The sequence below is a fragment of the Camelina sativa genome, chromosome 11 (assembly GCF_030686135.1).
Source record: "Camelina sativa cultivar CO46 ecotype springtype chromosome 11, ASM3068613v1".
In the NCBI taxonomy this organism is placed as follows: Eukaryota; Viridiplantae; Streptophyta; class Magnoliopsida; order Brassicales; family Brassicaceae; genus Camelina; species Camelina sativa.
In genome coordinates, this window is record NC_141890.1 from 40085553 (window position 1) to 40110917 (window position 25365).

At 39.7% G+C, this 25365-nt stretch overlaps 1 non-coding gene and 2 pseudogenes across 1 annotated transcript; 1 reads left to right on the forward strand and 2 right to left on the reverse strand.

Moving 5' to 3' along the window:
* Positions 1-324: 324 nt before the first annotated feature.
* Positions 325-5166, reverse strand: LOC147935194 (uncharacterized; annotated as a pseudogene).
* Positions 5167-14293: 9127 nt separating this feature from the next.
* Positions 14294-14400, forward strand: LOC147935195 (small nucleolar RNA R71). The gene has a single exon (XR_015573281.1). It is a non-coding gene; the product is annotated as a small nucleolar RNA R71 (small nucleolar RNA).
* Positions 14401-23331: 8931 nt separating this feature from the next.
* On the reverse strand, positions 23332-24522 carry LOC147935196 (uncharacterized; annotated as a pseudogene).
* Positions 24523-25365: the final 843 nt, after the last annotated feature.

A 25365-nucleotide genomic window follows, 5' to 3' on the forward strand; every position in this document is an offset into this window, starting at 1 on the left:
CGACAACTCCCCAATTATTTACCTGCACGCCTCTGGCCGATGGATCGTACCAGTTACACTTGAAAACACCTGGATAATCAACTTCTAATATTTGTTGCAAAACACCATAGAAATCGCTATCACCAGCTTGTACATAGATTCCATAATTTGTTGTAGCTTTGCGACTTCTGTGTGCGTACGTATGAAAAGTATAATTGCGAGTAAAGTACATCGGAGCAGTAGTGATCTTTGCTCTTGGTTCTTTAACGAGCTCATGCAACAAAAGAGGCAAGGGTTCATTTCCACATCCATTCTGAACCTATATAAACAAATAAGATATTTAGATCATAATTTCAACCAATTAGCGAAATCCCGCTCTTTGTAAGCCTCATAGTCAGATTCTTCTAAATTAGGATATGCTTCACGAATCTGCATTTCAAAAAGTCTAAAAAAATAGAGATTTGTTAGTTCGTTATCTTAGAAAATAAAATTAATTTTAGTTTTTAAAAAAGAATACCTTTCAAAAGGTTGAACATAATCTAGATTCCTCAATATGTAATTGTGAGGTACTTGATATGTATATATTTTACACTCTTTCATCATGCATTTGTTATTCATTTTGGTCTCTTAACTCATTGTTTTGCATTGTTTTTAGTCTCTTTTGCATAATATGCATATCTAGGTAGCCTTTGCATTGGTCTTGCATACATCTTGCATATTGGAGTTATTTCAGGTGTTTAGGAAATGTCCAGACTGTTGGAACTGAATGGAGGTTGAGACATGCGGCTCGACCAAGCATGCCTGGAATGGACGTCATGTGACTCGACCGACATGCGACTTGGACGCGCTCCCAGGAAGAAGCACCAGCATCCCACTCGATCCATCATGCCTGGAATGGATGTCATCAACGCTCGAGCTATGCTCCAACATCCACGCTCGAGCCACGCTCCAACATCAACGCTCAAGCCACGCTCCAACATCCACGCTCAAGCCACCACTCGAGCCACCACTCGATCCACCTTTCCAATGACGTTTATTTTGAGCCAATCGGAGATGTTCTTAAAGAGTTATCATCGTTTTAGTGGATGCATATACACCCAGCTCGAGCCAACCTCCCCTCACCTCTGCCGAGCTCACCAATCGAGCCACTCTCGTCGCTTCTGCTGAACTCACCAATCGAGCCACTCTCACCCAAGCATTCGAGCCATGCAGTTCAGAACGCATCACCCGAGCCATTCTCAGGTCACCAGTCGGGAACGCATCACCCGAGCCATTCTCAGGTCACCAGTCGGGAACGCATCACCCGAGCCATTCTCAGGTCACCAGTCGGGAACGCATCACTCGAGCCATTCTCGAATCTCCAATCAAGCCACTGGTTGCACACCGACCAAATCGCGCAAGTCATGAAGCTGCTCCATCTTACACGCTTCAGGAGATTCCCAAACCGACGTTCTATCTTGTCGTTTTAAGTTTTAGGGATTCACACGTTTTTTTTACTAAAAATACATTTTGTTAAGTCTTTGTCCCGAGACATCTTATCTTTTATCTCGATTTTTTTTTTTTCTTAAGGTTAACCTAGCCACCAAATACGTTCTGAGACTTTGTATTCCGATATCTTTGAGATTATTCAGTTTTTGTATTGGATTCCTTCTACAAAGTTTTTCATCTTATTTTTATCTACCTAATAATGATTGTTTCAATGTTTTCTATGTTTGCATCCTTGATGATGATTTTCGGATCTGAGTAGTGTGGTAGTTCTTGGAGATGGGATAGATTAGGAGGAGGATCTTAGGATGTACAGTGTTTAAGCTTCGATTGTATGATTCCCTTCTGGACTAGAGTTAGATATACTAGTTTCTCTCTGATCAATTGGAACTGGGTTTTTAGACATTTCCGCATCCAAAAGGTATTCGATGAAATGTCTGACCAACTAGTGCCAGAGACTTACGTTCCTAGCCTAAGAGATTAGTTGTCTAGGATGTTTGTTAACGTGAATGAACTTGTTTTTCATGCCATGCTTGATCATGTTTCTCTAGCGAGAGCTAGGTTTGGAAGTGGTTGAGTTTGAGTAGCTTCTGTCAAGAGATTGGATTAGCTAAGAAGTGATGTTCATTGTTTAGGGATGGTTTGCTTGTGGCATGTTAAATACTCTATAGACTAGGATACACCACCGACATCAATTACTCCCATCCTTATGACCTCTTTCTCTCTGGTTTTTATTACATTCCTGAGACTGTTTCGTTTCTTCCCTTTTAGTTCATGCTTAGACTCGTTTATGTTTTATTCATTTTCGCCTCTTGTCATGCATTCTCGTTTCTAGTTCTGTGATTCATTTTCGTTTTGTATTGTCATCATTCTAGGACTATTAGAAAAACACTCTCTTTGAATTGGATTGACTTATGATTTCTTGATTGCATCTTGAGTGATAGCAAAGATTCCCAACTGGATTGACACCTTAAGTATTACCACTGCATAAGGTTAATTGAACCTACTAGGATAGACACAAAAATCCTAGTATCACTGCTCGACAATAGCTATGATCTTCCCACCAAACTTCCTTTAACTTTCCAGCAAGTCTTCCTATCTGAGCAAAGATATCTGGAACATCAGGAACATTATATGTAGGTGCAACGCTTCCGTCATCATATCGTCTAGTACGTGTTTTCTTGGTTCTCACGGTGGGGCTAAAGTAGTATGATGTAAAGTGAGACGTTTCCTTGGTTAAACTCCCGGCGACTATCGACCCCGCAACTCTAGCAAGATTTTTGGCCTTTTAAGAGTTTTCATAAACCACTCAAAAGAATACATCCAGCGAAATTGCACTGGCCCACCAAGATCAGCTTCATGTGGTAAATGGATTGGAAGATGTTCAATCACGTCAAAAAAAGCAGGGGGAAAGATTTTCTCCAAGTTACAAATTAATACTGGAATATTATCTCGTAACTGCTCTATGCCAATCACTGGTCAAAGTTCTATTGCATAAGTCCCAGAAAAAAACTCCAATACCTACAAACCAATGTTTAATTAATTCATGGGTGAATTAATTAAAAAAGTGTATATATCAATATATAAATATATCATTATATACTTATATACATGCAATAGATTCATGAACGTGTGTTGGCAAGAGCTCAAGAAATACAAATGGTAGTAGCCGTTGCATGAAGACATGACAATCTTGGCTCTTCATACCTGAAAATTTTGGCCTTGCTCTACACATCTTGAAAATTTTGAGACAAATCCATCTGGAAACTTCACTTCAGATTTAATCCACTCGAACAACACCTTCTTAGTCTCTGCTGACAATCGAAATTGGGGTAATGGTAATTTCCCATCTCTTGTAAGATGTAAATCGATCCTTGCGCATATTTCCGCCAAATCCAACCTAGATCTCCTGCTATCTTTTGTTTCACCTTGCACATTCAGAAGCGTAACGATGAAATTATCGAAAAACTTTTTCTCGATGTGCATCACGTCAAGGTTGTGCCGCAATAGAAGATCTTTCCAATATGGAAGCTCCCAAAAAATACTCTGCTTGTGCCAATTGTGAGCGCTTTCATATCCATCTGGCATGTTTGCTGGTGTGTGATAGTTACCCCCATGTTTACATGTTTCTTGAGTGCCATAGTAATCAATCTGCTCAAACAAATCATTTCCAGAGACATAAGTTGGTGGAGGAACACGCACAACCTTTTTCTTTCTAAACAACTTCTTGTTCTTCCAGTACAGATGATGCAAGGGAAGAAACCGACGATCACAATCAAACCAACAAGGTTTTCGCCCATACTTTAACTGAAATGCATCGGTGCGATCCATACAATAAGGACATGATAATTTTCCGTGTGTTGTCCACCCAGATAACATTCTGTACGCAGGGAAGTCACTAATCGTCCACATTAGCACTGCCCGCAAATTAAAATTCTGTTTCCACGACGAATCAAACGTGTGAATACCTTCATACCACAATTGCTTCAGCTCATGAATCAGAGGTTGCAAGAAGATATCTAGAGCTCGCTTCGGATGCTTTGGACCTGGTACCAAAATACTCAAGAACAGAAATTCGCTTTGCATACACATATCTGGAGGAAGATTGTATAACGTCAATATAACAGGTTATAAAGAATACTGCCTCCCTGACATACCAAATGGACTAAAGCCATCTATACACAATCCAAGATAAAAATTCCTACACTCTTGAGCAAAGTCTGGATATACCGATTGGAAATGTTTCCACACCTTTGCATCAGATGGGTGTGTAATTTATCCTTCTTGAGTAGAATGTTCTGCATGCCATCTCATTGCCGCTGCAGTCCGTTTTGATTGGTATAAGTGTTTCAATCTATCAGCAACAGTCAACTACCACATACGTTTATATGGCACTCGCGTCCTTCCTTGAGTAGGCTGATATCTTGGCTTCCCGCAAAACCGACATTCCTACAACTTAGCATCATCTTTCCAAAAAATCATGCAATAGTCAACGCACACATCAATCATTTCAGATGGTAATCCAAGACTCGCAACCAACTTCTGTATTTCATAGTAGTTCTCAGCCGAGACATTATCAGCTGGCAAATACTCTTTAATGAGTTCAGCCCAAGAATCCATGCAATTCTCACTTAAGTTATTATCAGCTTTAATTGTCATCATCCTAGATGCCAATGATAACTTAGAATGCCCTTCTCTACATCCATCGTAGATAGGTTGATTTGCAGCATCTAACATAGCATAAAAATGTTGTGCATCTACGTTGGGTTCTTCTGTATTATTCTCAGGAAATGCAGCAGTAGTTTCATGAGATGCATCATTAACCATATCATGAAATCTATTTTCCTCATTATACCCATAAAAACCAAATTGGTCAGATTCTTGATGCCCATAGTTACTAGGTTTCTCAACAGCATAATTCATACTACTACTTCCAACATTACTGCTACAACCCTCTCCATGACGAAACCATACATAGTAATTTGGCATAAATCCTCTATTATAAAGATGATTCTTCACTAGATTAAATTCCAAATAATTATCGTTGCAACACTTAGGACATGGACAAAATATGGTACCGTTTTGACGAGAAAATTCTTGGTTTGTCGCCTGGTACATGAAAGCGCGCAACCCATCACAAAACTCTCTCGTCACATCACCGGTCTCCGGATCTCTATGATTGTACATCCACCGTCGCAACATTATTATGGAATTTAAAAGTTTTTAGGCCTTTTTTTGTAGCCTTTTTTCTTTCTCAAGATTTTTTTTGGTAGTAACTGTTTTTGTTGCAAGTGTTTTGTGTTGTGGTTTCCATGAATCATGAACTTGCTATTTATAGGCTTTCTAAAAATAAGTGCTATGGATTTGCGAGGGAACTTTGCAAGGGATTTGCGAGGGAACTTTGCAAGGGATTTGCAAGGGACATTTAATATTTTATTTTTTGCAAGGGATTTGCGAGGCTGTTACTGTTTTTCCGACAAAACAGTTACACTCGGGGAAAACGTGGCTGCCGACATCTTCGTCCCTTGCAACTCCCTCGCAAATTTGCTACAGACAAAATTGAAACTGACTTTCTTTGTGGTGTATGAATGAATGATGTATGGAATGATGATGTATGGAATGAATAGAAGTCAGGGTGTTTCAATTCCCCTTATGCAGTTGCAGTATAAGAGGTGTCAATCCTATCTAAGTGATTGTCAACAATTAAGATGTGCATATGAGTCTAAGTCAAGCCAATTGTAGTTATAATGAAACTAGAACAGAGATAGACACTATGCTAATGAACTAATGCAAGATAAGTAATGAACAGGAAACTACGTGAATGCAATGGAAATGAAACAGGAACGAAACAAGACAATCACAAATCAAAAACACAAGTTCTGGGGATGAATTCGAGCAGCACTCGACCGAGTGTAGGTCGAGTACGTGGTCGAGCTAGACTTAAACGTGAAAACAGAGCAACACAAGAAAAACAGAGCAATGCTAAAACTAATCAAACAACAAACAAGCAATGATATTTAGACTAAGATTTCAATAAACAAAGAAGGCCTTGAGGGGAATTCATGGGCTGAGCTAATCATTGTGGTTATCTAACTTGGTCAACAAATCTCAAGCAAACTTTGAGCTGATCTCTAGACATACTATTCTAAGACATGTTTAATCCACTCTCATGGCAAGAAACAATCAAACCTATGCAATTCTAGACTTGTTCTCACAAAGTAAAGAATCTACACAAGCATGCATTAAGCAATACATCTCAAACCAAACAAGACTCCTAATCTCTTAGCAAGCCTAATGGTAAGCTCTAGATCTAGCCTTATCTATGCTCCTTAGACATTGGTGTGATGCTAAGATGCTTGAAATCAAACCCTACCTTCTCAGATATAGGATCAGCATTAAGATCATCTAGCCTAGAAGAGATCTACAACAATCAAGCTTGACCAAATCAAACAAACCACAAGATCAACCCAGCCTAACCCATCCTCAAGGTCCTAAGCAAACTACTCACAAGAACACATGGTGAAATATGTCAAAAACCCAGAAAATAATGAAACTTGCATCATTAGAAAGATGAAACAGAGATCTACAATGTTGATGAAGAAATAAAACTCGAAATCTTAATATTTTGAAAGTTATAAAACAAACAAAATACAAGGATCTAGTCTTTCTTTCTTAAACAAGTACAAAATCTAAAATAAAAGAAAGTGCAAAAGGGATAAAATCTAAAAAAGGTAAAAACTAGGTTTTAGACTCTCTAAAAAGCTGGACTCTTTGGTGGCTGCAAGTACAAGGGCCTTATATAGGAGGTGAGGTGGAAGCCCTAAAAATACAAAAAGTCAAAGTGGTCAACGGCTCGATCAACTCGACCAATGCTCGGTCGAGTGGCTGGTCGAGCTGGCTTCTCTCGTGCATTCTCCACTCGGTCGAGTCCTCCTCAGCACACGGTCGAGTGGTGGTCGAGTGGTGCGGTCGAGTTGGACTCCGGACCTTGATTCTACAGCCTTAACTCTCTTGTTTTCTCCTCAGGACAGCTTCACTTCTCCTCAGCATTGCTTCCATGCTCCTTAAGCTCCAAAATCACCTGTTTATGCATGAAAAGATGCAAATGCAATGCAACTATACTCTAATGCATGATTAGTCCTAAAGCTACACAATAATGGCCTAAATGGATAGCAAAAGATGCAAAAGTTGTGAATAAACTAAGGGAAAACAAGGTAAAATATATGAAAATCAACACCCCCAAACTTAGTCTTTGCTTGCCCTCAAGCAAATAATCAAGACAAAAGAAGGTAGGTGAGGTTTGAAAGTGGGATCTCAGCTCCTAAAGCTTGCAAATAGGCTATCTAGAATCAATGTCCAAGTTACTAGTACTATGATGCAAGTTGAATGAGCTATACTTAAAGACTTTAGACAAGCATATCACAACCTTTACTGATTTGAGCCTTAGATGTCCACATGCATTCAAATCAACCATTTCCTTTAACATTCATTAATCAAGAACATGAATCAATTATGTGCAATGCTTAAACTCATTTGGCTTGGCAGTAAAAGGTTTAGAGACAATGATGGTCTCTTTTTAGAGTAGGGCTTATCAATATCAAGGTTCTCTCATAAAAAATGGATTGAGCTTTAGAAGAATGCTAAAGGTAAGAACACTTAGAGACATACAAGAACAAAACCTTGTCTACCCAAAGGCACCCAAAGTGTTTATCCTATCAATCTAAACCCAATTGATCCTAGTGCTACCCTTTAACTTCTTTTCTTCTTTTTCACCCTTTTCTCTTTTTGGTTTTAAAGTCTTAGGAGAGGTTTCTTATTTGATCTTTCTAGTGGAATGGGGGATTCTTACTTATTTGCTATGGTTCTCTTTTCTTCTTATTCTTAAGACATATAAGCATTTTGCTAGACTTCTCTTTTCTTTCTTTCTTTTCTTTAGCTAGAACCATCGTTAAACAACCTTATTCTTCCCATTCTTTCACTAGACTTTAAATTTTCTTAAACACATTCCCTTCCTAAAGACTCTAACCTTTTCTTTCTCTTTTTCCTCTTTTCTTTTCATAATAGCCAAGTCCCAAACCCAACAAGTGAACCACCTAGTCCTATCTAGTTTGAAAAATGCAAACTAGAACTACACAAGGCTTTACTCTTGTCAGTTCAAACCTAACACTTTCTACCAAGCTCAATCCCAAAAATAGGCCTCACACACACAAGAATAAACATGGCTTGAAAGAAGGTTTGGTTGAGGGGTAGGGGAACTGATTCTAATGATTCAATCAGCTACTTGGATCAACAAGAGTGGTAAAAAGGAAGAAGATGATCCAAATATGTATATGGTATCCATGAGTTTAAAACAATGCACACATTGATAATTTAAAGTCAATATTAGGTTCTTATAAATAGGAAATGGTTTCAAATCTCAACATGCTTCAATTTAGACCAAATGCAATGTAGGAATTCAAGACTTGGTTCAATCTTATTCTTCTAACCACTCAACTAGCATCAAAGTACTATTAACTTGGGCATTGATCCTAGTATAGTGAATAAACAAGATAACAAGGGAATACTCATCATAGATCCCTAATGCAAATACTATACAATCCTACATGAAACATGCTAAACAAGATCCTAATGTGCAGTGCAAACTACATGAACACTCTTTTTTTATAAAGATTTTTTGCAAAAATTTTCAAATTTTTAGGGTTTTTCTATGCCTTAGATGCTATGCAAGTATTAACATGATGATGCTAAAAATTTGAAATAAGAATCACAAAACACAATGTCAAATGCTATCTCAAACCCTCCCCCAAACTTAAATCACACAGTCCCTGTGTGAAAGAAATTTGATTGAGGATTCAAGATGAAAAACAAAAAACAAAACACAATGTCAAATGCAATGATATCTACAAGTGAAGGTGATAGTGGTACCTTAGGGATTGTGGAAGTAGTTGTCCACATCCATCTGCATGCTGTCATAGGAGTAGTTGGGGTCTTGTTGATGGCTTGGAGGTGGAGATTGGGGCAGCTCGACGATGGGAATCGACCGGGACTCGGTCGAGTACGTGCTCGAGTGGGGGGGTCGAGCTGGACCACGAGTCTTCTTTTCCTCTTCTATCTGGTCTCCCTTGCTTCCCTGATCGTGAAAATACCAAAACAAAATCAAAATACTAAAAACCTTAAACAATATGTACATGGATACCTTAGGGACTTCCTCCCTAGTGAGCTTGTTTAAAGTCACTAAGCTTGACTTTTGATGCCTTTTAGGCTTGTGGAGCATCTTGGAGAAGCATTGTGAACTTCTCAGGTGTTTCCTTTTCTCCCAAATACTTCTTAACTCTCTGACCATTGACTGTGAACTCACTACCATCCTTGTTGAGAAGTGTGACAGCCCCATATGGTAGGATCTCCTTTATCTTAAAAGGGCCTCCCCATCTACTTTTCAACTTCCCAGGGAATAACTTGAGTCTTGAATTGTAAAGCAAAGCTTGGTCTCCAGCCTGTAAGTCTTTGATGAGAATCTTCTTATCATGGAAGGCTTTGGTTCTTTCCTTGTATATTTTGGAGTTTTCATAAGCTTCCAATCTGATTTCCTCAAGCTCATGCAATTCAAGGCTTCTCTTAGCTTGTGCTGTCTCTAGATCCAAGTTCAAAAGTTTGATTGCCCATAGGGCTTTGTACTCAACTTCAATTGGGAGATGGCAAGATTTGCCATAGACCAGTTGGAATGGGGTTCTTCCTATAGGTGTCTTGAAAGCTGTTCTATAGGCCCAAAGTGTTTCATCAAGTTTACTAGACCAATCCTTTCTTGTTGCTCCTACTATTCTTGATAGAATGGCCTTGATTTGTTTGTTTGACACTTCAACTTGTCCACTTGTTTGGGGGTGGTAGGCTGTAGACACCTTGTGTTTGACTCCATACTTCCTAAGCATTCCTTCAAAGATCTTGTTGATGAAGTGTGTTCCTCCATCACTAATCACAGCTCTTGGAATTCCATACCTTGGGAAGATTATGGTCTTAAAAAGTTTAAGTACCACTTTGTGATCATTAGTAGGGCTGGCAATAGCCTCTACCCACTTGGAGACATAGTCCACTGCCACTAATATGTAGACATTCCCATTTGAAGGAGGATTAAAAGGTCCCATGAAATCAATTCCCCACACATCAAATATCTCAACTTCCAGAATTGGGTTTTGGGGCATCTCATTCCTTCTTGTGATATTTCCCATTCTTTGGCAAGCATCACACTTTGTGATGAACTTGTGAGTGTCTTTGAATAGTGTAGGCCACCATAGACCAGCTTGTAAGACTTTCTGGGCAGTCTTGAAAGTTGCAAAATGGCCTCCATAAGTAGAACCATGACAATGCCCTAGCACTCCTTCAACTTCATTTTCTGCTATGCACCTTCTAAACAACCCATCTGATCCCTTTTTGTATAAGTAAGGTTCATCCCAATAGTACCCATTGATGTCCTTGAGGAGCTTTTTCTTCTTATAAGGGTCCATATCTGCTGGGACTTCTTCACACACCTTGTAATTGACTATGTCAGCATACCAAGGTAGATCTTCACTTTCAAGTGCCATCCACTCCTCCATCTCATCCTGCTCGATCGTGTGCCCAAACATACTCGGTCGAGTGCATGCTCGAGTAGGTGGTCGAGTTGGAGGCTGAGTTGTCCCTATCTGCATCAGCTTCTCCTCAGGCATTGAATCATCGATTGGAATCTCCTCCTCTATCCTCATTCTAGACAAATGATCAGCTACTCCATTCTCTATCCCTTTTTTATCAACTATTTCCATGTCAAACTCTTGGAGAAGCAGAATCCATCTTAACAACCTTGGTTTTGTGTCCTTCTTTGAATAGATGTGCCTCAAAGCAGCATGATCGGTGTACACAATTACTTTGGACCCTACTAAGTAGCTTCTGAATTTTTCAAAGGCAAAAACCACTGCTAGAAGCTCTTTCTCTGTTGTTGAATATCTTCCTTGAGTTTCATCCAAGGTCCTGCTTGCATAGTGAATAACATGCAGCTTCTTATCTCTCTTCTGTCCCAGAACTGCTCCCACTGCAAAATCTGAAGCATCACACATGATCTCAAATGGAAGATCCCAGTTTGGAGCTTGGACTATTGGGGCTGATATTAAAGCAGCCTTGATCTCCTTGAAAGCCTTCAAGCAATCTTCATCAAAGTTGAACTCAGTCTCCTTGCAAAGCAACCTTGTCAATGGCCTAGCTATCTTTGAGAAATCCTTGATGAACCTTCTATAAAATCCAGCATGACCAAGAAAGCTTCTTATGTCCTTAACTGTTTTTGGTGGTTGAAGTTGAACCATGACTTCAATTTTTGCTTTGTCAACCTCAATACCCTTCTCTGAAATCTTATGACCAAGAACTATCCCTTCTTCAACCATGAAGTGACATTTTTCCCAATTTAGGACTAGATTTGTCTCCTCACATCTCTTTAAAACTCTGCATAGATTAGTAAGACAAGAAGAAAAGGAATCTCCATAGACAGAGAAGTCATCCATAAAAACTTCAACCACATCCTCAATAAGATCAGAGAAGATTGACATCATGCACCTTTGAAAGGTAGCTGGAGCATTACATAATCCAAATGGCATCCTCCTATATGCAAAGGTACCATATGGACATGTGAATGTTGTCTTCTCTTGATCATTGGGATGAATAGGAATTTGGAAAAATCCAGAATATCCATCCAAAAAACAGTAATGGGTATGATTGGCTAATCTTTCCAACATTTGATCAATAAATGGAAGAGGAAAATGATCTTTCCTAGTAGCAGAATTAAGCTTCCTATAGTCAATGCACATTCTATGTCCTGTTATGGTTCTAGTGGGAATTAACTCATCATGATCATTCTTTACTACAGTTATTCCTCCTTTTTTAGGGACACAGTGGATTGGTGAGACCCAAGTACTATCAGAAATAGGATAGATCACACCAGCTCCAAACAATTTTAGAATCTCCTTTTTGACTACTTCCTTTAGGTTGGGATTAAGCCTTCTTTGAGGTTCAATACTAGAGTAGGATTCATTTTCAAGGTGGATTCTATGCATGCAGAGACTAGGTGAAATTCCTTTAATGTCATCCAAAGTATAACCAATAGCTTTTCTAAACTTCCTTAGCTCAACAACTAGCAAATCAAGCTCTTTCCTACTCAAGTTAGCATTTACTATCACAGGATAAGTAGAGTTCTCACCTAAAAAGACGTACCTTAGCCCATAAGGGAGAGGTTTTAGCTCTACTTTTGGTGCGTTCAGTTCAGACCAGTCGTCTCTGTGGGATTCGGCAGTGCACTCGGTCGAGTAGTGTTGGCGCTCGGCCGAGTGTGTGCTCGAGTGGGTGGTCGAGCTATCCGTATCTGCTGTTTGAACTGCCAAACTTCCTCTCTTAATGCTGGTAACCCCTCAAAAACCTCTGGATGGTGTGATTCTTCACAGGAGTCCAATATATCTTCATAGGCCTTAGTTTCTTCATGGATAAACCCTTCCTCTCCACTCTTGGTCAAAACAGTTCTAAGGTGATCTTGTTCTGCTAGCTCTTCCATCAATTCTTCAGATAAGTTGTCCAACTCTTCAACCCAAAAGACTTGTCCTCCAATTGTTGGTTTCTTCATAGCCTCTACAATGTCAAATGTCATTTTGAGGTCTTCTCCCAAGTTGAGATCAATCTTCCCTTGTCTCACATCAATTATTGCTCCTGCTGTAGCTAGGAAAGGTCTCCCCAAGATCAAAGGATCTTTTGGTTCTTCATCCATTTCCAAGACTACAAAGTCTGTTGGGACTTCCACTGCTCCAACTCTAACTGGTAGATCTTCCAAAACACCATGTGGTAATCTTATTGATCTATCAGCTAGGATTAGGGAGATGTTGCACGGCTTATACCTTGTAAACCCTAGGCGCTTAGCAACTGATAGAGGCATTAGGCTTACTGAGGCTCCCAAATCACAAAGGCATCTATTGAAGGTTAAGGGCCCTATAGAGCAAGGTAGAGTAAAGGAACCAGGATCTCTTAGCTTTTGAGGGTTCACTTGCTTTTGGATTATGGCACTACACTCATGGCTGAGAATCACCATCCCTTGAACTTCCTTGATCCTTTCCATCACAGCATCTTTCAAGAATTTTTGGTAAGGAGGAATCATCACAAAGGCATCTATTAGAGGCATCCTAAGCTCAATCTCTCTAACTTGTTTGTTAAACAATGCCTTGTATTTTTCAACCATCTGTTTCTTAAATCTTCCTGGGAAAGGTAGTGGAGTCTTGTAAGGAGGAGGAATGAACCGGACTTCTTTTTCTTTGGAGGTAACTGGATTGATTTTCTCCTGAGAATCAGCTCGATCGGGTACTCGACCACCTACTCGGTCGAGTGAGTGGTCGAGTGGTACGTCGAATTCATTGGTGTGTTCATCCTGAGTTTCTTCTTGTTGGAAACCCTCCCTTCCTGAATTCCACTGTCCTCAGTGTTGGGATGTGCTCCTAGTCTTGTTGGTAAGACTCTTCCACTGCGAAGATTGATAGCATTGGCAAATTCAGTAGTTTGTACAATGGCTGTGCCCTTGTGAGGGTCATTCTTTGAGGCAGAAGCTTGGTGGTTCTCCATAGTCACAATCCTGGATGTCATTGTGTCAAACTTTGCATGAAGTTCACTGTAAATATCATCTATTCTCTTGTTCAGCTCAGCAATCCTGTTTGTTGTCTCTATCTTGCCTTGTGTTTGCCCAATCAACAACTATTGCATCATTGCTCTTAAGTCTTGTTCCTGGCCTTGGTTAGTCTGAAACCCTGGTGGGGGACACAATTGGGGCTGGAACACTTGGTGTTGTTGCTTGGGGATGTAGTTTTGTTGCTGTTGAGGTTGAGGAGGTGGATAAACCTGGTCTTGAGGATTGGCCACATTGGTGCTCCTATAAGAGAGATTGTTGTTTTTGAAACCTCCTTGGTTGTAGCCTTTGAATCCTCCCTGGTTTTGCATGTAGCACAACTCAGCAAATTCAGGCTCCCCCTCTTGAACTGGAGCTTCCTCTTCACCAATGAAGTGAATGGACTTGGATTGGCTGAGGAGTATCTTGTCAAGCTTCTCATTGACCATCTTTAAATCCTTCTTATACTTCTCCTCTTGATCAGTTGAGGAGCTCCTTATGGTCCTATCATAGTCCTCATTATAATTGCCATTAGATTGAGCAAGATTCTCAACTAATTCCCATCCTTCTTCCACATTCTTGTTGAGGAAGTTGCCATTAGAGGCTGTGTCAAGAAGCATTCTTATCTTGGGAAGCACTCCTCTATACAAGGTGCTTAGAAGTGACTCATTGCTGAAGCCATGGTGAGGACACTGAGTTTGGAATCCTTTAAACCTCTCCCAAGCTTCACAAAAACTCTCATTATTCCTTTGAGCAAACCCAGAAATCTCATTCCTCAGCCTAGCAGTCCTTGCATTGGAGAAGAACTTGGCCAGAAAAGCTTTCTTGCATGCATCCCATGTGGTGATAGCTCCAGTAGGAAGAGTCTTCTCCCAAAGGTGAGCTTTGTCTCCAAGAGAAAATGGGAAGAGCCTTAATTTGAATCCATCTTCACTCACTCCATTGATCTTAGTGAGTCCACATATTCTGTCAAACTCATCAAGGTGATCTAGTGGATCCTCCATTGGCAACCCATGAAACTTGTTGGATTGTATCATTGAGATCAATCCACTCTTGATCTCAAAGTTATTGTTTGCTACTGAAGGTGGCACAATTCCAGTCCTTTGGTTGTGGGTATTGGGTGCATCTCCTGCACCAATGTGCCTTGGTCTCTGCTCATGGATAGCTTGTTGCTCCATGATGTCTTGACCTTGTTGTTGGTGAACTACTCTTCCTTGCTTATGTCTCAAACCCTTTTGTAGCCTGTGGATGTTGTCAATAGGCTGTTGAAGACTGTCTTTGTCTTTTGACCTTGTGTGCATCAACAAACTCTACTACAGACTCGAACAGGTACACGGTCGAGCGCAGGCTCGAGTGGGTGGTCGAGTCGACTGGGAAGTAATGGCTAATTGTATCCGGCTTCTGGCTCGATCAAGTGCTCGATCACAGCTCGGTCGAGTGGTGGTCGAGTAGGTGGTCGAGTGGGTACCTGAAACACAAAACAGCCAAGCAAAGGAAGATTCGAGTTCAGTAACTTCACAAGTGTTTAAACGAACTTAATCTTAGACTAATAATGATCCTAAATGTCACAAAACACACTCAAATGGGCAACGACGCCAAATTAAAACTGACTTTCTTTGTGGTGTATGAATGAATGATGTATGGAATGATGATGTATGGAATGAATAGAAGTCAGGGTGTTTCAATTCCCCTTATGCAGTTGCAGTATAAGAGGTGTCAATCCTATCTGAGTGATTGTGAACAATTAAGATGTGCATATGAGTCTAAGTCAAGCCAATTGTAAAGATTGTTTGTCACTAACAATCCTAAAATGAGATATGAAATGCAGAAAGTAAAAACAACTAGAACAAGATACTAAATGCAAACAGAACAGACAAATTAAAGCTATAATGAAACTAGAACAGAGATAGACACTATGCTAATGAACTAATGCAAGATAAGTAATGAACAGGAAACTACGTGAATGCAATGGAAATGAAACATGAACGAAACAAGACAATCACAAATCAAAAACACAAGTTCTGGGGATGAACTCGAGCAGCACTCGACCGAGTGTAGGTCGAGTACGTGGTCGAGCTAGACTTAAACGTGAAAACAGAGCAACACAAGAAAAACAGAGCAATGCTAAAACTAATCAAACAACAAACAAGCAATGATATTTAGACTAAGATTTCAATAAACAAAGAAGGCCTTGAGGAGGGATTCATGGGCTCAGCTAATCATTGTGGTTATCTAACTTGGTCAACAAATCTCAAGCAAACTTTGAGCTGATCTCTAGACATACTATTCTAAGACATGTTTAATCCACTCTCATGGCAAGAAACAATCAAACCTATGCAATTCTAGACTTGTTCTCACAAAGTAAAGAATCTACACAAGCATGCATTAAGCAATACATCTCAAACCAAACAAGACTCCTAATCTCTTAGCAAGCCTAATGGTAAGCTCTAGATCTAGCCTTATCTATGCTCCTTAGACATTGGTGTGATGCTAAGATGCTTGAAATCAAACCCTACCTTCTCAGATATAGGATCAGCATTAAGATCATCTAGCCTAGAAGAGATCTACAACAATCAAGCTTGACCAAATCAAACAAACCACAAGATCAACCCAGCCTAACCCATCCTCAAGGTCCTAAGCAAACTACTCACAAGAACACATGGTGAAATATGTCAAAAACCCAGAAAATAATGAAACTTGCATCACTAGAAAGATGAAACAGAGATCTACAATGTTGATGAAGAAATAAAACTCGAAATCTTAATATTTTGAAAGTTATAAAACAAACAAAATACAAGGATCTAGTCTTTCTTTCTTAAACAAGTACAAAATCTAAAATAAAAGAAAGTGCAAAAGGAATAAAATCTAAAAAAGGTAAAAACTAGGTTTTAGACTCTCTAAAAAGCTGGACTCTTTGGTGGCTGCAAGTACAAGGGCCTTATATAGGAGGTGAGGTGGAAGCCCTAAAAATACAAAAAGTCAAAGTGGTCAACGGCTCGATCAACTCGACCAATGCTCGGTCGAGTGGCTGGTCGAGCTGGCTTCTCCCGTGCATTCTCCACTCGGTCGAGTCCTCCTCAGCACACGGTCGAGTGGTGGTCGAGTGGTGCGGTCGAGTTGGACTCCGGACCTTGATTCTACAGCCTTAACTCTCTTGTTTTCTCCTCAGGACAGCTTCACTTCTCCTCAGCATTGCTTCCATGCTCCTTAAGCTCCAAAATCACCTGTTTATGCATGAAAAGATGCAAATGCAATGCAACTATACTCTAATGCATGATTAGTCCTAAAGCTACACAATAATGGCCTAAATGGATAGCAAAAGATGCAAAAGTTGTGAATAAACTAAGGGAAAACAAGGTAAAATATATGAACATCAAAAGTTGTGAATCCTAACATATTTTTGTAGGTTAAATTGGAGTTTCCTAATATTTGAAAAGACAATTTTGCCCTGAAGATAAAAGTGAAAGCACGAAAAACATCGTCTGCATTCCTTAGTCGAACCCATCTCGTCTATTCCAATTACTTTCCCAAATTTGTTGAAAAAATGCTGGAGATCCCTTTGTTATGTGGGAAGTAGTTATTTTCTAGCAACCGTTGGTTGTTTAGAGTCGATGTCAGAAGAGGTTGTAGAGTGATAGGACTGACTAGACAAATTTCTTATGAGGATTTTGTTGAAATGGTGTATGAGGATTTTGGGTTAGATAGAAGAGTTTGTGAGGTGAAGTAATCATACAAATTAGCACTGAAGAGTGCGTCGTTTTCCTTACCAGAGGACACCCCGCCGGTGTTTGTTTGTAATGGGCGACAGTTTCAAGGACTCATCTGACAAAGTCAAGAAGAAGGAGTGAGTCGGCTGTGTGTTGAAATCGTCGATTCAAGGGATGAGGAGATCTCTAAAACTAGGGAATATGATAAAGTGGAGATGGCTACTCATCAAGATAACTATGAAGTGAAGGCGTCAGGGGAAAAACGAGTGGCAGAAGACGAGGAAGAAGGGGAAGATGACGATGAAGATAACGAAATGAGGTTTGATTTTTTCGATGACCCAGATGGAGCAAGTTCTGGAGATGAAGAGTATAATTTGCCTAAGGAAAATGAAGTTGAGCAAACTAAGGATGACGACGAGGCAATTGTGGAAATAACTGTAGCAAACACAGGTTTTTCGTTTCCTAAAAGGAATTGTAGTTTTCGCAGTCTGTTTGAGGAATTAGATATCAAAGATATTGATATAGCGGTTGGGGAAACATATGATTCAAGAAAAGATTTGTTGGTTAGATTGAAGATATTAAGTGTAGTCCAAAAGTTTGACTTCTATGTGCCTGAATCAAGGCCTAATTTGTATGTTGTAAGATGTTGGGTTCGTGGTTGTCAGGGGAGGGTGAGAGCTTCAATGATAGGTTATTCTTCAATATTCCATATTCGGATTTACCAAAGGCAACACAGTTGTTCAGTAACCAAAAGGTCTAGAAGTTCAAGGAAAGCAACCCCAGATATTTTGGGGGAACTCTACAAAGAATTTGTTGGGGGTATTGGATCTGATGTTGTGCCAAACCATGTTGCAGCTGGCCTTAATCTACGGTTTGATATAAAGGTAAGTGTATGAAACTTTACATAAACTGGAAAACGCTTGTTATATTACACTGTGTTCGTTTTGGATCTTATAAAATTTCATTTTTTTGTTGTTGTAGATGGGTTATTGGAAAGGTCATCGTACTCTCAAGTGTGCTCGTGAATTAGTTAGGGGTAGTTATTAAAGTGGATATTCAGAACTACCTTCGTACTTATACATGATTAGAAAAGCAAATCCATGAACTCTGACTAGGGTAGAAGTGGATGAGTTAGATAGATTCAAATTTGTTTTCATAGCATTTGGGGAAAGCATAGATGGATTTCCATTCATGAGGAAAGTCATAGTTGTTGATGGTACATTTTTAAAGGGCAAATATCTAGGGACGTTGCTAATGGCGACGACACAAGATGGCAACTACAACATATTTCCTCTAGGCTTTGTTGTGGTTGATATGGAAAACGATGAGTCATGAGAATGGTTTTTTAGACAACTCAGCCGTGTTATTCAAGATGATGAAGGGCTTGCCATTATATCGGATAGACATAAGTCCATCGGCAAAGCAATAGTAAAAGTGTATCATCTTGCTAGTCGTGGAATTTGTACTTACCATCTACACAAAAATATCCTGGTTAGATTTAAAGGCTCTGAGACTTTTGGTTTGGTGAAGAAGGCTGCAACTGCTTATAGGCTCCAAGATTTCAATGAATTGTTTCATCAAATTCAACAGGTGACCCAGTCCTACATGCGTATTTGGTGCGGGCTGATGTAAGTAAGTGGAGTCGGGTACACTTTCCAGGTGATAGATATAACTTCACCACCACCAACATAGCGGAGTCTCTCAACAATGTCTTAAAAGCATCTAGACAGTATCCGATAGTTAGCCTGCTAGAGGAGATACGGATGATGTTGACTAGATGGTTTGCTGCGAGACGGAAACATGCTGCTATTATGACAATTGTTCTAACAACTCAAGTTGAGGAGCTTCTCCAGGTAAGATAATATTATGGCTATTTGTCAAGTTGAGGAGCTTCTCCCTACTTAAACATCTACTAACTAAATTTTGTCTGCTTTTTAGGCCCGAGTTGCTAGAGCAAATTTGCTAGCTGTGCAAGAGATCGATCCAAACCAAACCAATACGAAGTTAGAAGTGGGGCATCCATGAATGTGGTCAACCTATCACAAAAGAAGTGTTCTTGTCGTATGTTCGATGTTGCAAGCAGAGACTGCTAATGTTTCAAGAATTTCTAAGGGCCATCCATACTTTCGAACAGAGTATCTAGGACATGGTTATGCGAAATCAGTTGTGCCGAAGGATGAAACCTGCCCATTACCAAACAATGTCGTTGAGAAGAGAGTTAAAACACCACTGGTGAGGACTCAATCTGAAAGACCGAAGCTGAGTAGAGCTAAAGGCCCATTCGAGATTGCCATGAAGAGGAAAAGGCCCAGGAAAGCCCATTGTTGTGGAAACTGTGGGCATATCGGCCACAATCGTCAAACATGCAATGGTTGACAATGGTTTGAGTGTTTACGATGATGTCGTCACATCTTTCTCTTTTTTTTTTGGTTTTGTAAGACTTGATTGATGGTCATATTTTAACTCTGCTCCAACTCTTAGTATACTATGACCACATGGCACTTAAACTCTGCCTTTAAAAGTTTTTCACATCACCAAGTTAGGTGTGTGTTAAATGGAACATTTAACCCACATTAATGAGTTTTTCCAACCGGAAACTGTAAAATTTATTTACAGTGGAACAAGAATTTATTTATAAAACCATTATAAAAGTAATTGTTATATGTTCACTTGTTGCACTCGAGACCTAAAACGTAGAACCCTAATACAAATATAACTCAACATGGCTTACATTCCAACGCCTGTGGTCGCGGATAAAATCCGCTGTGTAGGGAAGCAAGGGTTTCGGCACCTTGGTCCTTTTATAGCTGCTGGACCGGCGTACAAAGAGCTTGTATACTCTGACGAACTCTTGTGTGAGGTAGATTTGGATGAATTTATTTTCAATGGTCAGCTTGCTAATGTTTCTTCCTCATATAGGCCCTTCTTGTTGAAATGTCTTGAGAAGGGACATCTCACAGCAAAATATGTCGAATCACTTCGAATATTGACTCAAGTTGGCCCTTCACAAGAGGTGCTAGATATGCTTGTTGAAACCGCTACAGAGAGCATTTATACGCACTTCGCATATGCTATGATGCTCATCTGCTGTGGAGCTATGGAAGACGGGCTGCTGTTGACGAAAGCTTTCTTCAGGAAGGTGCCACACATCCACGACGTTGTGATGATCACTGATCAAGTTGAGACACAAATTAGGGAATTGGGGCTTCTTGGATATCGTATTTTTGATGGATATTACCATTTCGAAATTGCTCCTCTGTGTTGGTTGGAGCATCACAACGGACTTGATATATGTGAACATTGTTTCGCATTCACCTATGCTTGCAAGTTTCGGGAAATGTGTTGAAAGGTATGTATGTCTCATAAATCCACTATGTTTCATATTATGGTCTCGTTTTGATATATCAGGGATGTCTAAGTGTTTAAGTGTAGGAAGCTCTTTTTGATATAACTTTGCGGCTAATATGTGTAATAGTCTAAGCTGTATTAGTCTAAGCAGCAACCTTTTTAATGTAACTTTGCGGCCAATATGTGTAATACGTATGTGTATAATGAATGTTTTTTTAGTACGGTTTATGAGTGTGTAATATGAATGTTGATTAGTGTACACAAAATAATCATAAACCTTATAGATATTAACTAACCACCAAGCTTATACATTTTTACATAAACTTAGCATACGTGTTACAAAAGACATACCCCATCTAGACAAAAGAATACGCTCGTCTTTGAGCTCCAGCATACAGAACAATGTTGCATGTTCTATACGTTGTCACGAAGAACATGCAACTTTGTTATCTTTACAAAAAGAATATGGGTATCATAGCAGAAGTTCAAAAAATATTGGTTAGCCAATTAAGTTTCAAAAAGACGGAGTCACCAGCGGAATACTCGCTGATTATACACAGGCTTCTCTCTGTGATATAAACTCAACACCACCTCTCTCGGAACCACGAGGATTTGGGTCAGACATTTGAATGAAGCAATCAGTGTCAAGAACCTCATCAAATATCTCAGCTGCAAGTTTTAATCGGATGGCAGGCATTGCAGCATCAGATAAACCTTCATATGAAAAGCCAATAGCTAAACACTTAATGTATTTAACTGCAAAAACCACAATCCCCTTGCTGAAAGTTTTGGGGACACGTTTTACCCCTGTAAAACGTGAAAGCTCGCGTACTCATTTTTTTTTCTTCTCTGGAGGGGCAACATCATGCATCAACGCTTAAGTCATACGAATATATGGCTTGCAAAACTTCAGAACCTCATCATAGAGTACAAACTGCAGATGTTGTCATACACTTTCACTCTTCAACCCACTAAGTCCACTTCCACAGCTACCCAATGGTCATTATTGATGTTGTGTGCAAAGTAAAGAACATCAACATCATCAACCCACCTCTTCTTCGTCATACCGTAATTAGGATAAAGACCATTGTATACTTTGAAGTACATATTAGTGAACAACCAATTCTTCTGAGTGTCAAACTTCTTTTAGTCTTGTGCCCATTGATTGACAAACCATGGATCTAGGAAGGCAATCCTATCGGTTAAGAAGGGGGACATGGCCTGCATAGACCTTTTCCTTAGCATATGCATCACTGGACACAAGTGCTGACAAGTTTAGCAGAACACATTAGTATTTGATGATTTCCATAATATTTGATGTCTCCATAAATGGAAAATAATTGTATACATACCGCATCCTTCGACCACCCATATTTCGGATCTTGCTTAGGCCACAACTCCTTCGGTGTCATTATCCTTAAGTAAAAATTAGCTGATGAGTCGCTGGTGTCGAGCCCATTTTCTCTGCCAAACAAAAAAGAAAACAAAACATTAGACCTTCAATAATTACATAAGAACCGCTAAAATTGACATTAAAAAAATAAGAAGACTAACAGCTCATTGTCTATGAACCCCATTAACTTGTCAACCTTGCCTGCAGACACTTTCTCAAAAGGATCATAATGAGCTGGTGAAAGTACCTTCCCCTTAAGAATGCTCTTAACCACTAAACTCCCAATGTATGGGTCAAGCTGTGTTGCTGCAAGGTTTCTATCCCTTTTATTTGGACTACCAATATCATCATCCTTACACAACAAATCAACTTCTCTATAGCCAATTCAATATTTTTCCTAGCTGCATTCTCAATAGGGTCTGAAAAACCTGAATCCGACGATGGCGAATGCTTTTGTTGTGTAAAAGCAACGTCAGCAGCTTTTTGTGGCTCACATTTACTCCCTCCTTTACTCAACGGTGTCCTTCCTTGGTTTTTAGGTGATGTAAATTCCTTCCTCATCTCCTCAAGGCAAACAACAACTGGTTGTTTTGTAATAAGTGTAGAGAGTTTCGGCTCATCAAGTGCTGCCCTTCTCATATTTTTAACATTCTTCAAAGACAACCTGGATTTCTTCGAAGGATTTTTGACCACGCATGAAATGGGAAAATCATCCTGCGATGTTTGCTTCATCTGTAATAGCCATGGCTAAAACGAGAGACATTAATAGAAACACATGACATGGAAACATGATTTAAAAAACTGAAATATGATTTTTATATCTCGAGGTCAACAGTTTGGGAACACATCTTATTAACTTAAAAGACATAACGAAAATTGGAAAAGAATATACAGGGCTAAGAAAGAAACTAAAGCTTCAAATTTGTCAATGCCCACCAACTATGCAATATTCTGCACAGACAAACCACTTCTCTTTGTAAAGAATTTCACAATGTAATTGTTTTTAAAAAAGAATTTCAAACCAAGCATACCTCATCTTTCTCGACAGGACCACCAGCCTCTCCTGTTTTTGATTCTACATAGTGGGCAACATGACCTTCTTCTTCATCTAACATCTCTTCCAAAGTTGCCTTCTCGGGTAAGATGCCATTACCTCTCTTCAACTCAACCACATCATTCTCAAGGACCGAAACCTTTTTTTCTATCTATTTCACTTGCTCACCAATACTTTTCAACTTCCCCCCCCCCCCAAGTTTTCATTCATTTCATCCATTTTCCATACCCAACAGTTTTAGAACGCCTTCTAGTGGCCCTTTCTCCCCGCCCTTCACATCACCATCATCGACGCTTTCATCATTCAATTCTTTAAGCTTCACCGGACCTTTTGACCTCATGTGCGTAGAGGAGCTGGTTGTCGGCTTAAACATTTTCATAGGAGGTGGATCCACAAAATCATCTCCACTATTTGCTGCCGCCTGCCTCTTCTCCACTTTCTTATCAAAGACACCCTCCTCTGCATCACCAGACCACTCTTTTTCATTTACACATCCAAGGAAAAGATCATGTAGCAGATTATCCAACAGCTTATTTCCACCAACTCCTTCTCCGAATACTGCATTTTCCCCTGGCCACATTGGATATATATCCTCTTCACGTCTGAAAACCAAATGCTTAACGTCCACCTACACATTCAAACAACCAGATAAAAATATATGCATTAATAGGGTTTAGTTAACATATCAAATTTCATATCAAAATATCTGTTAATTCTGGATATTTACCCTACCTTTTTCTTTAACTTCTTCTCTGCAGCTAATGTGGCTTCAACTGTAATCCTTGGGCGGCCTCCACCCCAGCAAAGAAGCGGCACAACTTCTTCGACATCATCATCATCAATTTTTCTTTTCCTCCCATACTTTTTCCCAAAGTTAACCAAACTTTCCAAACCCCATACCATTAGGACATGTACACATCCATGTATAGCATATGTATCGTTATCAAAGGACACAACTTTAATTTACTGAATCAACTCCTTAAATCCAATACGACCCCAAGGAAATCTCTCAAAAGCCTCAATATCCAGATGTCGTTTCACATACTCTAATGGAATCCTACTGGACCGAGATAGCCCCAATATACCAACATGAAGGACAAACAACAGTCCAATCTTCTTTCTCTTTTCAGGAAGCGAGGTCCTACAATTCTTCATCGCTTCATCCAACTCAAACCAGTTTGGACCAACCCCTACATCCACATTTAACTCAGCCCAGAATTCAGTGTGATCAACATCCACTTTATCCTCTTTATCTATCATATCACACTTCAGGCCGGAAATGTCTTCATACTCATAAAGAGAAAACTTGATAGGAATCCCTTCAATCAATGCCCACATCTCATAGCTCCTCTCTATTGCCAGCTGTCGAGTTAATATATAGTGCACCAACTTTGCCCACCATACATAGTCACTATCCGCAAGTTTTAAGATAACACCTACTTGCGAATTATCTCTGATATCCGTGTACACATCATCCCCAATGCACTCCTTCATAAATCCAAACTGCTCAATGTGCAGTTATGATGCATGCTCCGTCTCTGTAAGGGTGATTTCCCTTCAGGATACAGCCTTGGAGGGTACCTCTTCTCTGCACTTGATCCCTTAACTGCAAATGGCACACAATACTATTTTAGATTCTATTTCCTTATTTGTACAAACTACAATTCTTCTTAAGTCAATAACAAAACTCTCTCAAACTACAAACTAAAAAACTCTCTCAAACTCTATCACAACACTCTATCACACCATAACACTCTACGTGCACACAAGACATATGGAGGATGAAATTTTTTTTTCAAAACACCAAACCCCAAAACGACAAAACAAAACTTTTGCTCAGCTTTTCCTCCTCTACCCTCCTAGATCCCTCACATATTCGCTATTAACTCTTTCATCAAACCAAATCCAAACACCCAAATCACAAACTTACCTTTCGATTTTTTCATCACTATCTACCCAGATACTTTCCACTCAACCTTCGTAGTTAACGCCTCACCGGTTTCTTCGCGCCGATTCTACGTAGCAAAAATAACCCACCATTCGTTACATATAAAAACAACACTTAACAAACTGTACTAATCATATATACTCGCCTCTTACTCAATTTCGTCATAACACAGGCTGATTTCTCCTTCACGAACTCATCTCCTCCTTAATCTCCCAAGGAAACACAAACCAAATTTGTACTGAAGTCTCTGCCTGAATCCCCAGCCACCGAAATCTCCATCGGAATCCCCACCCACTG